The 15159-nt window shown below is 30.9% G+C and overlaps 1 pseudogene; it reads left to right on the top strand.

Annotated features, from left to right (window-relative positions):
* Positions 1-3264: 3264 nt before the first annotated feature.
* Positions 3265-7360, top strand: LOC147800867 (uncharacterized; annotated as a pseudogene).
* Positions 7361-15159: the final 7799 nt, after the last annotated feature.

Raw genomic sequence — 15159 nt, 5'->3', positions numbered from 1 at the left:
AGCATCTATTCTGTTTCTATGTATCGGTCTCCTCCGTGGACTTAGCCGTGTAAAATAATTAAAAATCAATGCATTTCATGTGCTTGCCATTACTCTACTGAAAATACCAGTTGTTTTCGCGTCGACCGAAAAGAGCGCTCAATGTCTACTAAAACTTGCTTGGAATATTGAAAATCGAGCAATGGGCGGGAAAAGTAGAATATCAGGCAAAGCGCCCCCTGGTGCGGCTACCAAAAGCTCAAATCGACTGTCGACTTCGAGCTTAGAATACCACCCCTGGTACCGAACTGTGTTCGTTGAATGACAACGACATCACCTTTCTCATACTTGTGAGCTTTCTTCCGCTTTTTGTCATATGTTCGCCTGTTTTCCTCTTGAATCTTATAAATGTTGGCTTTAGCGTTGTCGCGGATTTCTTGTCTGTTACACATAATGGTGTTTTCAAGTTCTTCCTTCAATATTTCCAAAAGCTTGTCATCTTGTTTTTGTTTCACTTTAATGCCAGTGAGCAGTTCGAATGGCGAGTATTTGGTACTTCTAGATGTAGTAGAGTTTAATGTTCTTTGTACTAATGGTACGTATTTATACCATTTCTGTGGATCGTTTATGGATAGTTTTGCTGAAATGGGAATAAGTGTCTCGTGAATCCTTTCAATCATTCCGTTTCCTCGTGGGACTCCAGTTGTGATGGTAAGATGAGTAATGTCTTCATTTGTACAATAGTTGGCAAATTCCTTAGCAGTAAACGCGGCACCTTTGTCACTAATTATTCTATTAGGATTTCCAAAATTTGTTTGTTGTTGGCTCAATTTCTGAATGGCATCGAATGATGATGTAGATTTTACAGGATAGAGCCATACGTATTTGGTAAATGCATCTACCATAGAAAAAATATGGTTGTAGTTTTTATTGGTGGATGGCATTGGACCGATAAAGTCAATGTGATATGTGTCTAATGGAGTTTCACCTTTTGGAATTGGATTTAATAAACCCTCAGCTTTTTCCTGTTTACTAAAATACGCTTAACACAACTTTTAATTACATTTTCTACGCACTGTCTGATGTTTGGGAAAAAATATTTATCTTTAACAAGATTTTCTGTTTTGTTTACCCCATAATGACCTAATTCATGAGCATTTTTTACAATTTCTATTTGCATGGTCTTAGGGACCACTAATAAATCTCTATCGTTAACAATTTTGTAAAGAATATCATTTTTCACAAAGTAATTATCATTTTTACCACAGTTAATTAATTCCTTAATTGTTGATATAAATTCGTCATCTTTTTGGGCTGTTGAAATTTTAGGTGTTATTTCAGGGGTTTCAATAATCATTATTGGATAGCGGCTTAAGGCATCAACGTGACGCATGTGTGTCCCTGAGCGATGAATTATTTCGTATTCAAATTCTTCTAGAAATAATGCCCAACGAGCTATTTTAGGAGTAATTTCTTTTTTCTCCATAGTTTTTTGGAATGCCGAACAATCGGTAACAATTTTGAATTTTTTTCCTAATAAATAAATGCGAAATTTTTGTAAAGCTGTTATGATAGCTAAGACCTCTAACTCGTAACTGGAATATTTTTCTTCCTGTACTGAGGTTTTCCGACTCATGTAATGAACTGGGTGGAGTTTTCCATCATCTCCCTCTTGCAATAGGATTGCTCCGTAACCAAGTTTAGATGTATCTGTATGCAATTCAGTTCTAGCACCCTGTCTAAACAAATTGAGAACCGGGTTTGTTGATAATTTTTCTTTCAATTTTTGAAAAGCGATTTTTTGTTCTGGTCCAGGGGTGATTGTGCTCCGGAAAAAGTCCGGATTTCCGGAATTTTCACTAACTGTGATCCGGAAGTTTCCGGAAATCGAAGGTCCAGTTGTTTTAACAAATCATTGATCACAAAAGTTTCCGGAAATCAATGATACAGGGTTGCCTCCGACGACTAAAAAGCTACTATTTTCGGCCTTAGGCTATGGCGCTTTTTTTTTTGCCTGAAAAGGCTAAAAAAAGCAACTATTTTCAGGAATAGGCGACTATTGGGAGACTTTTTTACTTTTGGCGAAGTTTTTTCGCAAAAATGAACGTTACTTTTCAGTCCCCTCGCTAATACGTGCGTAGTGCTGCCTACCACGTGCATGTGCTCAGTGACGTCATCACGCTAATCACTCCCTTGTTATTTAACCCCACGGAAGAAGAAAAAAAATCTGCTTTCCTTCATTATTCTCTCGTTCAAGTGGAAGCGTATTTTATTTTTAATTGTATATCTATGTGATGGATTTTCTACCATACCAGTGTCCTTCCTCTTTATAATACATTTCAGGTAAGTGAGTTTTATGTTGAATTAGATTTTTCTTAATATTCAAGATGTTTTTCTTTAAAAAAATTTGTCAAATTACATTTTATTTTTTGTTGCTGATATTTTTAAAAATGCATCAAAATAAAATTGCATAGAGACGAATCGGTTTTATAACAAAATGACAATGCCTCTGTTAATAGGCGATATATCGCAAAATATTGATTAAACGTGATCAGAGTGAGCTCCTATATCTTCACTTCGATAAAGTAAGAAAGGTGAAGTTAATAGCTAACTCAGTTACCGCGCTAAGGAAGACTAATTTCATTTCAGTTTTGCTGCAAAGACAATGTTTCGGGATGTTGAATGGCAAAGGACAATTTTAATCTTAGGTCTTGGTTTTTTTTTTTCCTTGAAGATTACTTTTCAGTGGGACTTCGCATTTTGTTAATTATTTTCAGAGAGACTCCTGGTAATGTGAGATGGCTGGATTGCGGTATTTCGTATTTAAATAATTATTGTTTAGTTCTGATAAATTTATCTTTTTTTTATTTCTTTCAATGTACCTCACTAATTTGATTAAATTTAATTATTTTTGAATCAATAATTCTTTAGTTTTTGCTTTTACAAATTAAAACAAAGCTTATATTTTATTTTATATTTGACCTTCTGTCAATCCAACTTTATTATTTTAAATCATCGAAATTGATAGCGATGTTCTTTCAAAAATCATTAATTCTTAAAGTATATTTTGTTAGTTTTCTCAACTATTTTTTTCTCAATTTATTAAAATTCTCAAGAAATATGAGCAAACTTTAAAAAAAAATGTATGTTTTTAAATTTTAAAATTAGTTTTTATTTTTAAAAAAATTAAAACATAGTTTCCGTTTTTTTATAATTAAAATTATAAATTTATTTTCTTTATTAAATAAAAAATTAAGCGACATTTTGTCATTTTTAAAGGGGCATTTTTTTAATAATTTTTACTTTTATTGTTTTTATTTTTTATAAAATTTCCTTTTTTTTATTTTATCGATTTTATTAAAATAAAGATAAATAAAGCAAAATTTATTTTTACTTTCCTTACTGCACGTATTTTTTTTTTTAATAAATATGAAAAAGGCTGACATTTTTTAGATTTAGTCTATTAATTTAAAAAAAAAAACACGATTTAAAATTTTTTTAAAGTTAATACTAATTGAAGGGATATTTTAAAAGTAGCGGTATTTAAAATACAGTAGAGAACCATTTATCCGGTATCTAGGAAACCGGGAAGAATTTTGCTTGGTTTTCCCGCTATTTTGAAGTATAACGATAATTAAAAAAGGGGGGGAATTAGATCGAGAGGGGGCAGGGAAAAGACAAATGTTTTATTTTCTCCTGTGTGTTGTTTGTTTTTCTGATAAGCTGCCGTCAATCAAATTTAAAGGAGTGGCATGCTGATTTCGTTTTCTCTTTGATTTACGAGGGGGTGGGGAAAATGTATTGCTGTAAATGTATATCAATGAATGTACGATTTAAGGAAATTAAAACTTCTGGCTAAGAGTGTTGATATGTGAGATTTATTTTAAATCCACTTACTCAGTTTTTGTTATCCTTGATTTATTATGATGAATTGTTTTATTCTTTCGGATAATGCATTATTTATTATGAACAAAACGTTTTTTAATCACCAGTTATATTCATCTATTTGCCATCGATTAACAAAATATTTTTTTTTATTTTTTGAATAAATTCTGATTTTTTAGAAATGCGATATCATTTGTAAGTTTTCTTGATGTGGAATCACATCTGCTTTTGTTAAAAACAGTCTTATTATAAAAATAAAATAAAAGGAGAAGATTGTTGATTAATTTAAGCGTATAATTATTTGTAATAAAAGCAGGCGATTATTTTATGAAGCAGATAGCAGTTTTCTTTTTTTAATTTTTATTCTGTTTTTCTGATTCCACTGTGCATTTTATTTCGTTAGGTTACTTGCAAATTATTTTCAGTGAGACCATTTTTTTTTCTGTCGGGATTTAACGATTCTTGTCAACTTTTTTTTAGTAGACCTACTGTTACTTTGGGATTGCTGCTGTTTTGTTTCATATTTTCGGATAAGTTATTTATCTATTTTTGCTTGTCTGTTGATTTGTTAGTTTCTCTTTAGGATAGTTTGATATTTAGTGTTAAAAGTATGCTGTTTTTTTTTTTATCCCGCTTTTTAAATGGGGGTTGGGTAAATTCTTGGAGAGAGAGGTACTTTATAACTCCTCCCTTTTTTTAAAAAATTGAATAAATTCTGATTCCTCGGAGATTTTTCTTTCCGTAATAGGGTGTGACGTAGTTTACGTATGAAGCTTGGTTTTGATTGGTGCTCTAAAAATAATACATTCATGTAAAATGCATAATTTTCATTCCTGAGTCCTAGTAAAGCATTTGCACTTTCCTTTTTGTTCATGTGATTCTTTTCGAAAGAGAAATTTGCCTCTTTGCATCTCCAACCAACATCTCTATTTTATTTAAGTCATGAAATTCTTAAATTTCAAAAGTGACATTACTGAGTTAGAGGCTTCAGTAAAAAATGCCTTTCGTTGGGAATGGTTAGAAAGGAAAGATTCTAATAGTCATGATGTTAGCTTATGGTGTAAGAAAATTGATTCTGCTGGTGGAGCATATTGTGTTCTTTGTAATTCTACGTTAAAATATGGTGCAGAAGGTTATAAAGCCTTGATTAAACATGCTATGTCTGTCTCTCATGTGAAAAATGCGAAATGTGTTAAGAGTTCAATGAACCTTGGTCATTATGCAAATGCCAAAAATCCAGATGATCTCCTCAATGAAGATGATCGCCCAATCGATATTATTTCCAGGAAAGCTAGACAAGAAGTGCTAATATCATCTTTTCTTGCAGAAAATTCATTGGCATTTAATTTGGCACCAAAAATAATTGAACTCTGTCAAACATTAAGTCGAGATCAGACTGCTTTAAGTACACTTTCAATGAATAGAACTACTGCAGGATATAAATTAAAATATGGTTTGGCAAAAACAATAAAAGATGATATTATTAAATTGTTAAAAACTACGTATTTTTCTTTAAATGTCGATGAAAGTACAAGTAATGCTCAGGAGAGTGTCTTGACAATACTCGTACAATTTTATAGTTCCGAGCTGAACAAAATAATTGTACATCATCTTGCTTCAGTTAAGCTTGAAGTATGTAATGCTGCATCGATTTATTGTGCTATTGTTGACATTATAGAAGGAAATGGAATTCCTTGGAGTAATTTAATTAGTATCCTAATGGATTCGTGCAATACCATGCGTGGCAAAAAAAGTGGAGTTGAAACAAGAATTCGAAATAACAAGGCACAGCATTTAATGGATATAGACGGTGACACTTGTCACATCGCTCACAATTGTGCGAAGAGATTTTCATCCTTTTTTGAAAGACATTTAGAAAGTCTTGTGGACGATATCTATTTTAATATGAAAAGTTGCAGCAAGAGAGAAAGCTTTTTTAAAATTTGTTCTGCGCTGGGGATAAAAAGACTTAAACCTCTCAAAAATCCCGATCACCGTTGGATTTATATTCTAACTGTACTAAATAGAATTAAAGAAACATGGGATGAGCTTCTACTGTTCTACTTTTTTTATATAGATCAGAAGGACAAGCCTGTCTACTTATCACTTGTAGACGATATTTACAATCAAAGACAAGTTTCACCTGCTAAAAAAGCAGAAGTCTCAACAATTTATAGCAAATTGAAAGCTCAACAATTAACCAAAGATGCTATAGCACGGAAGAAAAGGATTATTGATGGGCTATTTGTTAGTCAGAAAAAGACTTTGTTGTATATGTCAGTATATACAGCAGTTTTGCCTGAATTCAATTTCTCCATTAAATTATTTGAAGCAAAATCTCCTATGCTGCATAATTTGCACACAAGTATTTTTAAGTTGATGTTGAAATTTCTTTCATTTTTTATTAAACCTGAAATAACATCCAAGTGTCACTCTTACAAGGAATTGCTGAATCTGAACCTAAGCAATCCTAAAATTTATTTGTCTAGTAAATTGATTTTTGCTGGGTCTGAAGCTTCAACTATTCTGAAGAATCTATCAATTAATCATCCATTGTCATATCAGTTAAAAACTGCATTGTTAAAAGCCTATGAAAGCACTGCACAGTACATGCTAAAGAAATTGCCTCTAGGTAATTCATATCTTATAAGCTTCACAGCTTTAGATCCTGAATTGAGAGGTAAAACTCCAACAATTCTGGCATTTGAAAAATTAGCAGACTTTTTAAATCATATGTTTTCTGTTGAAGAGAAATCAAATTTACTCGTGGAAGTTCGAACATACCAATCTGACCATGATTTGGAAGAAAATATAACAAGCTCTATTGATGAATATTGGTCAAAAGTGTTTCAATTAAATGAAAATGGGGGGAAAAATACGCTATGTTAGAGAGGCTAGTGAAAGCATGTCTCAGCTGCTTTCATGGCCCTCTTGTAGAAAGTGCTTTTAGTGCTGTGGACAATATTTTAAGTGAGAATCGTTGCTCACTTAAAATAGAAACATTGGATGCCATACAAACTGTAAAATATTATTTAAAAGCAGAAAACACGAGTACCTGTGAAAAATATGGATCTAGAGATCCAACAACAACAGCACTTCCAACTGTGTTACTGAACAACTGGAATAACAGTTGGAAAATTTACCAAGAACACTTGGGTGATAACTCAAAACAACTTCCTAACGAGCCAAACAATTTCAGCAATTCCTCTGTAATAAGTAACCAGATGCTTTCAAGTGCTTCAGTGCAATCTGATGAAAATTTGGACAATTCCTCTGTAGGAAGTAACCAGGTGCTTCCAAGTGCTTCTGTTCAATCTGATGAAAACTCAGACTATAATTTGATGAGTAATACAAAAAAAAGGAAACCTGACTTTAAAGCGCCTTCTAACAAGCAAAGAAAATTGGATTACTTTTTCAAAAAACATTAATTTCTTTTTTTAATTTTTTATTCAAAACTTATTTTAGTATATCTTCTTTGTAAATTTATGCAGCCTACTAAGTCCAAAAATCTCTTTAGTAGAGCTGAAAGTACTATTTATTTTTGAATTTGTTGATCTCATAACAAACTAAGAATCAAACTTAATATACATATTATAGTATTAGTTAAGGTTGAAAGTAAAGTTTAGTAGTTTGTTATTAATACTGCAACTGAACTTATGTATAAAAATTCTGTATTCGTTTAAAATTACTAGAAGTAGAATTTATGCCTTGTAAATATTTTCTCTAGATTTGATTTGTAAATATTTTTTTCTGGAAGAATCAATTTCCTTTGTAAATTCCAGCATACAGAGTCTTAAATTATATTCCTTTTTGTTTTGAACATCTCTTTAGTTCAGTTTAAAGTATTTTTTATTTGAAAATTTATTGATTCATTGCAATTATTAGATCTGATATACAGTATAAGTTGAAGATGAGTGTAAAGTTTAGATTTGATATTAATGATGCTACTGATTTCAAGTATGAAAATTCTTGTTTGTTTTTTTAGAAGTATGAATTTTATAACACAACGTTCTTTTTTGTAAATATTTTTTCCCAGTAGCTACTTTGGAATTCCATTTTCAAAGATGGAACTTAAAAACACAGTTTATTTTATTTGTTTGTAAGGGAGAGCCAGATAGTTTATAAGCTTATATTCAATATTAATATTAATTTTTTATCAGTAAATAGTTAGATTGTAATCAATAGATAATAAACTAAATAGTTATCAGTAAATAGTAAACTAAGAAATATTGAGAAAAAGGAAAAAAAGCCTTCTTTAATTTTTTTTTTTCAATTGAAACTGTTTTTTTTTTTTTTTTTTTTTTTTTTTTTTTTTTTTTTTTTTACTTCAACAATATATATATATTTTTTTTACCTCAAAATTTTTTTTTCCGGATTTTTCCGGAATTTTGACTTGGGCTCACAATCACCCCTGACTGGTCCAAAAATAAAATTAGTGTTTTTATGCAATAAGTCGCTTAATGGTTTTGCAATATATGCATATCCTTGAATAAATTTACGGAAATAACTTGTAAGGCCTAAGAAACTCTGAATTTGTTTGATGTTCAGGAAAATTTGCTACTACTTTCGTTTTTTCCATTGAAGGTGTAATAGTTCCGTTTTCGATTATGTGTCCCAAAAAATTAACTTTAGTTTTTAGAAATTGACATTTTTCGAAATTTATCTCTAGGCCATATTCTGACGCTATCTTAAAGATTTTTGTTAAACGCTCTAAACCTTCGATTTCATCCTTCGCTATTACGTCTATATAGTCCATGTATATTACCATAATGCCTTCATTAATAAGATCTCTGAATATGTGATTAATGAATCGTTGAAATTCGGCTGGGCTATTGGCTAAACCGAAAGGCACTTTGGTTAATTCATACTGACCATTGGTGGTGACAAATGATGTGTATTTTTGACTATCTTCATTTATTTGTAAGTGAAAAAATGCGTTTTTAAGATCCAGTAGAGAATGAACATGGGTGCCACTCTTCAGTCTTGGAGACTGAAATCAGTCTTGAGAAAAATCAATGGACTAATAAATTCTATCAATTAAATTAAATTTTCTTTCTTTTTTTTTCATTAGAAATTTAAAAAAAAAGTTTTGGTCAAAATGAAAAAAAATGATATATTTTAATGAAAACATATGATATGGTAATGATGTCATAACTTTTATTTATCTTTTTGTCAGCTTCACTAAATCTTATTCTTAAAACTTGACAAATGGGATTGATTGAACTTCATCTACTTGTGTAATTAAATTTGTACTATTGCTGAATCTAAATCTGCTCGAGTTTGCTTCCCCCACCCTAACTTATTGTCATACTGGGCGAAGTTAAATCAAGATTATTATTATTATTATTTTTTTAATAAAATTCAATTATAGTGCCAGAACAAAAAATATGTAACGGTGAAGTGAAGAATAGAGATATGAATGGTTTCAGGTTGTTCAATAATAGTAGCAAAAAAATATACAAGGTTAGCTGTTATTTTCGTTTTGTTTGGTAAAAAAAACATAAAATAAAGAAGAAAAAAATTAGAAAAAATAATCAAATTGTGAGCTATTAATTTCTAAAAGTTTGGTCAGCAACGCCAGATAGTTATTATTTGGTCGAAAAATAAGTTCAGTCTTGAAATTTTTTTAGAGTGGCACCCCTGAGAATGAATTTTTGCCTCGCTTATACTGTCTAAAATATCATCTAAGACAGGAAGGGGGAATCTATCCTTAATTGTCTTTTTGTTTAACTTACGATAATCCACGCAAAGACGCATAGTACCATTTTTCTTCTTACACAAAACAATAGGGGAAGCAAAATCTGAATTACTAGGTTTATTAATACCTTTTGATAACCATTCCTTAATTTGTGAATCAACTATTTGTTTTTCAACATATGGTAATCGACGAGGTTTACAATAAATAGGAGTATCGTCTGTTAAAATTATTTTCATTTCTAAATTACTTGTTTTCACTTTGTGAGGCTTATAGTTTTGAATAAGATTAAATACACCCTGTTTAACATGCTCATTTTTGATATGATTTAAGTGCGAAGTATTTATATCATTTATATTCAATTAAAAACAATTAAAAATATCATCATGAAATTCAAATAAAAAGTTGTTATCATCATGCAAAGTATCACATAATAAAGAACTATCCAAAGACAAGGAATCATTTAAACACAGATCGTTTTTCTTGTTTAAAAGTAAACATTGAGATTGAGATTTTTCCTTTTGCAATAAATCTCCTGCATAAGCATTTTGTTCATTTATTTTTTTATTCGAAGTGTTCGAAGTTGTTTTGAATTTAACATCTGGCGAATCTGAAATTTGACACTCGTAAAGAAGAGCTTTTACTTGAGGGATTATGACGCAATTTATAGAAAGTTTATCGGTTACTGCGAACGGGATGTATAATTCACGTTTAATGATGTTTTGACTTGGGAGTGAAATCGTAAGAGAATAAATTTTCGCTTTAATTATCTCTCCAAAACAACTTTTTAATTCAATTGAACTTTCTGGGATACGATCTTTCAAATTTACATATTTGCTATTTATAACACAAATGCGTGAACCCGAATCTACTAAACAGTTAATTTTTCGTTCATTAATTTTTAATTCAAAAAATTCCAAATTATTTACACATTGTTCGTTGATGAGTTTTTACTTTCGATTTGATTAATCTGATTTGCATTAATTTGTGAAGGATTAGTTTGGTTTTGAGTTTCTTTAAACTTCATGTTACAATTTTTTGCGAAATGTGAATCCGCACCGCAAATGTAGCAGTTTCCAGTGTCTGGCAATTTATCTGTTCGTTTAAAAGTGTTTGCCCTATATTTTTCTTGATGAGTGTTTTTAGGAGAATGAAAAGTGCTCCTATATCGATGTTGATTTACTGTGTGGTTGAATGTTGACTGCTGTTCATTTTGCGATTTTCTTTTTGCCTTAAAGTAAATATCGCATTCTTGTACTAATTCGAGAGCCTTGAACCAACCATTAGCCTGTCTTACGCCGATATGGGCGGATGTGTCTCTGCCGGGAGGATCCTTTCTGGCCCAAAGTCCCTCGCTCAAAATTCCCCCCCCCCCTCACTTTACAATCACAGGTTTGGAGTTGACGCTAATCCATCTTTCCATAGCGGTTGATAGACATGATGCGTTTATCTCTGATTGGCGCCATTTCGATTCGTTGATATTTATTATTTGCAAAATGTTATGATTTTACAAAACAAGAAGAATGAAATTCGGAATTTTTAAAGACTGCATTCTTTTCTGAGCGATTAATTTTAAAAATTTATTTTTTGCAATTCGTTTAAAAATTTATTTATTGTTTTCGTTAATATTTAATATTTACAAAATGTTATGATTTTACACAACAAGAATAAAATTCAGAATTTTTAATGACTGCTTTCTTTTCTAATTTAAGTCTACTAATTTTTCAACTTAAAAAAGCTTTGCTGTGGATAAATTTGAATGAATCAAACCAGGTAAAATTTCTTACATTTGTCATTCCCTCACGTCGTTTTTTAGAGTAAAATAAAATACAACTTCATCGAGAAAGTGGATAATTATATGTTGCTTTCTTGTATGAATATAATTGTATGTGATTGATTTCCGAAATTAATTAGGCCTAACTGTTATTTTTAAATTTTATTAAATTTGTCATTCCCTCACTAGTGTATAAAGTGAGGGAATGATGCTGAAGTGAAAGAATGACGCTGAAGTGAGGGAATGATTCAAGATGAGTTTATTATTAAATTTTTTTCTGTTCAATCGTGCCAGCCAATTTTATTTCCCAAACCTGTAAAAAATATTAAAAATATAAAACTAAATTATAATAAATATTAGATATACTTAGTATGTTATCATTTTCAATCTTGAGGTAGCTGTAACTTAGAGGAAAACATGTATTAAAATAAAATATCATTCCCTCACTTTTTAAACAGTGAAATTAATTAATTTATTTAAATATTAAGTATAATTTATAGGATATATACTTTTTTTTATAATGCCATTACATATTTCTATTAATATAAAAAGTTTCAGAGCTTTTTATTCACTTTACTTTTTTGGGATTTTATGAACTGAAAAATGACAGTTTTCGTGAGAATGACCCATATATATATAGCAATTTTTGGTATTTATTTTAATTTTTCGTTACTATTTTATTTGTCGTTAATGAATGTTTCAAAAATTCAGATTGATAAAAGTTAATTCTCGCAAATAAATGTGTGCTTATATGCTAACACCACAGAAAAAAAAACATTCTTAGCTTCTTTCACATTTCTTCCATTTCAATTCAATTTTAGTGACTTTTTTGTATTAATACTTTCAGAACCAAAACAAATACTGAATTACGGCGATACATTTCTTTAAAACGAAGTCCATAAAAAGTTAATTTCAGTAATAACATGAAAAATACCTAGTGCATAGCTTAATTTAAAATACTTCTAATATACTAGTATGCAACTTCTTTTGAGAGAATTGGCGAGTTTCTAGACTTCAAGAATTTTAGCATACTTCGAAGGTACTAAAATACGCCAATGCCAATCTCACTACGTGCTCTTGCGCGCCGAAGCCTATCAATTAAAATAGGGGGGGGGGCTGTCTTGAGTAGTACAATAGTTATCTTTTGGGTCAGAGAGGATATCCCCGTCTCTGCCTAGTGTTTCATATATTTTATCGGAAATGATTAAATCACATAATGTTATAAAGTCATTTACTTCTCTCAGACGTAACTAATACTCAAAAGTTGAACGAATTCGTGTTGCAAATTGAATGTGTGATTCATCAAAATTTTTTCTTTGGTGGCGAAAATTAAATAGACACTGTTGAGGGGTTATTTGGTTTTCTCTTAAGATTAATGATTTAAGTTTTTCGTAATTTTTTAATTCCTCTTCTTCCACGTATAAAAGCGCTTTGTTTGCTTTTTCTTGCAAAATTGCTATGAGAATTTCGGATTTAAGTTCATCTTTTACGTTTTTGGTTTTGAATGCTCGCTCCAAAGAACAGAATAAGCTAAGATTTTCAGGATTTCTCGGAACAGTTACTGTTAAGGTTCGTATACTTTTAATAAGTGATTCTAAATCTTGATGCGGATTTGTTAAATTAGAACTGCTGTTTACACTCATATGTTGCTCATTTTGACTTAGTGATTGAAGTTGAATTTCTTTTTCTATTCTAGCTAATTTTACTTTTTCTAGTTCTAAATTAAGTTGTTGCATTTTTAATTCTTCGCCAGCTATTAATTTCCTTGCGTTTATAATTTCGTCTAATAGATTCTTTACTGTGTTCGGGCCTTTTTTATATTCGTCTGAATTTTCAATTATAGTTTTTAGTTCGGTTACTGTAGCGTTAGAAGGAGTGGGAATATTTATTTCTTGGGTTAAATTTATCAAATCTGTTTTTGTGGCTTTATACATGTTCACAAAAAGAAGAAAAAAAATAGAGAGTCACCTACATCAAAGACTTCTTTGCAGAATAAATGTTGGTTCACTAGTAGCTCAACCTTGACTCATTGGCTATTCAAATAAAAATCCACATAGCTCAACCTTGACTCGTTAGCTATTCAAATCGTAATCCACATTCCCGTGGTCGAGCCCCCATTTGTGGAATAAAGGGGGTGAAGCGAGGGTTTCCAAAAATAAAGAAGCTGTGCTAAACTTAATGAAAATATATTATAACAAAATAATCTAATAATCTACAATTTCCACTGGCATCCTTCTCGAGCCAGTTATTCCAACTAAATATAGTGTAACTGTAAAGGAACAAAGGAATGTAGGTGTAAACACAGCGTAGGTGTATAGTCCTTGGTATCATCACGTGATAGAGATAGATGCTTCGTAGATCGGATATGTAATAATATATATATATATATATATATATATATATATAGGGGAGAGGGGGGTACCTTTCAACAGTTTTTGCTAAAGAATTATTTTGAAAGTTTAATTGCTTTCAAAATCTAAGCTCTAATTTTTATTTACTAAATTAAGGAAACCTCTCAATTTTTTATATAGTTCTAAGCCAAAGACAAAATACCTAATTTTACATATTTAGTGAACCATGTATTTTGTTGAAATCTACCCCTCGCGGGGGGAATATTTCAACGGGTGGTGGGGCACATTTCAACAAAAGGAAGAGAACGTAATAAGATCATACATTTTGGAAAATTAACTTTTTTCATAAAATAATAATAATAATGAATGAACATATTGGATTGATTTTGGTTTTTCTACATTATTTTGTCTTTACTAAAATCAAAGTTTACGGAGAATGTCATGAAAAATACAGCTCGAGCTGTTCCGTCGCTTAAACTTGGTTTGAGGCAGTTTCATTTTAATGTCATTTGTTTCTATACTACTAATATCCTCTTTTTCTGGAAAATAAAGCATTGATTATCATGCACATGGTAATCATGCTTCCTCACTCTCCAGAAACTACTGCCTCACCTGACGAGCCCCTAGCTTGGCAACAACATTCAGAGCTTGAACAACTATAAAACCTCTAGGTTCACCCAAGTTATAATATTTGATCAACTGTAAAATGACCAGAAGTAAGAGCTCACTCATAATTGTTGAAAAATTCTTCAACATTTTCTTTATTAAAATCTGTAGCTCTTGCGAAGTTGGTGTTTTCCGGTTTTCTTAAAGTAAGCTGTGGGTGACGCTTCATAAAACCTTAAACCCAGTCAATTCCAGATGTTTCATATTTGTTCCAGGTACTTGGAATTGTGGAGTTGAAACGCTTTGCATTATCATAGGCAAGTTGTCGAACTTGTCTGTAAGTTAGACCATAATTGAGAATTGAACATGTAATTATGTATTCACAAAGCAGTGCTTCTTGTTGGACGTCAAAAACCTGTTGGCTTGTGTATTTAGAACTGTAGCATTTTGTATTAGTTGTACAGTCCGCAAAATAAAAAAAGATATCACCCTGAATAACTTTCGCTCTAATGATCGGATTTTCACGAACTAAAAGTCAATCTTAGTGGTTCCCGGGGGTGACCTCAAATATGCTAATTAATTAGTGCTAACTAGTAATTAAGTTACGAAATCAGACACAAAAACGTACTTTCTCTGAATAAACATACATTTTTTTTTTACATATTTGGAATCTAGACACTTGAATTAGGGGGGGTAGACAAAATTTTGAAAAAATTGGGTCGTAAATTGGGTAGCAATAAAGGTTTATATATTTGGCGATAGTCCTGAAAACCGCCAAAAAAAGTCGCCAGCGCAAATGAATATTTTAAGATAACCCATTGACTAATTCAAAAGCTTAATGCTTAATTTTACTAGGTTGCTAGGCAACC

This window comes from Parasteatoda tepidariorum, chromosome 12 (assembly GCF_982258835.1).
Source record: "Parasteatoda tepidariorum strain Cologne lab strain chromosome 12, Ptep-v5.0, whole genome shotgun sequence".
NCBI lineage: Eukaryota > Metazoa > Arthropoda > Arachnida > Araneae > Theridiidae > Parasteatoda > Parasteatoda tepidariorum.
Note: the sequence above shows the minus strand (reverse complement) of the source record. Positions and strands in the feature narration are given on the sequence as shown.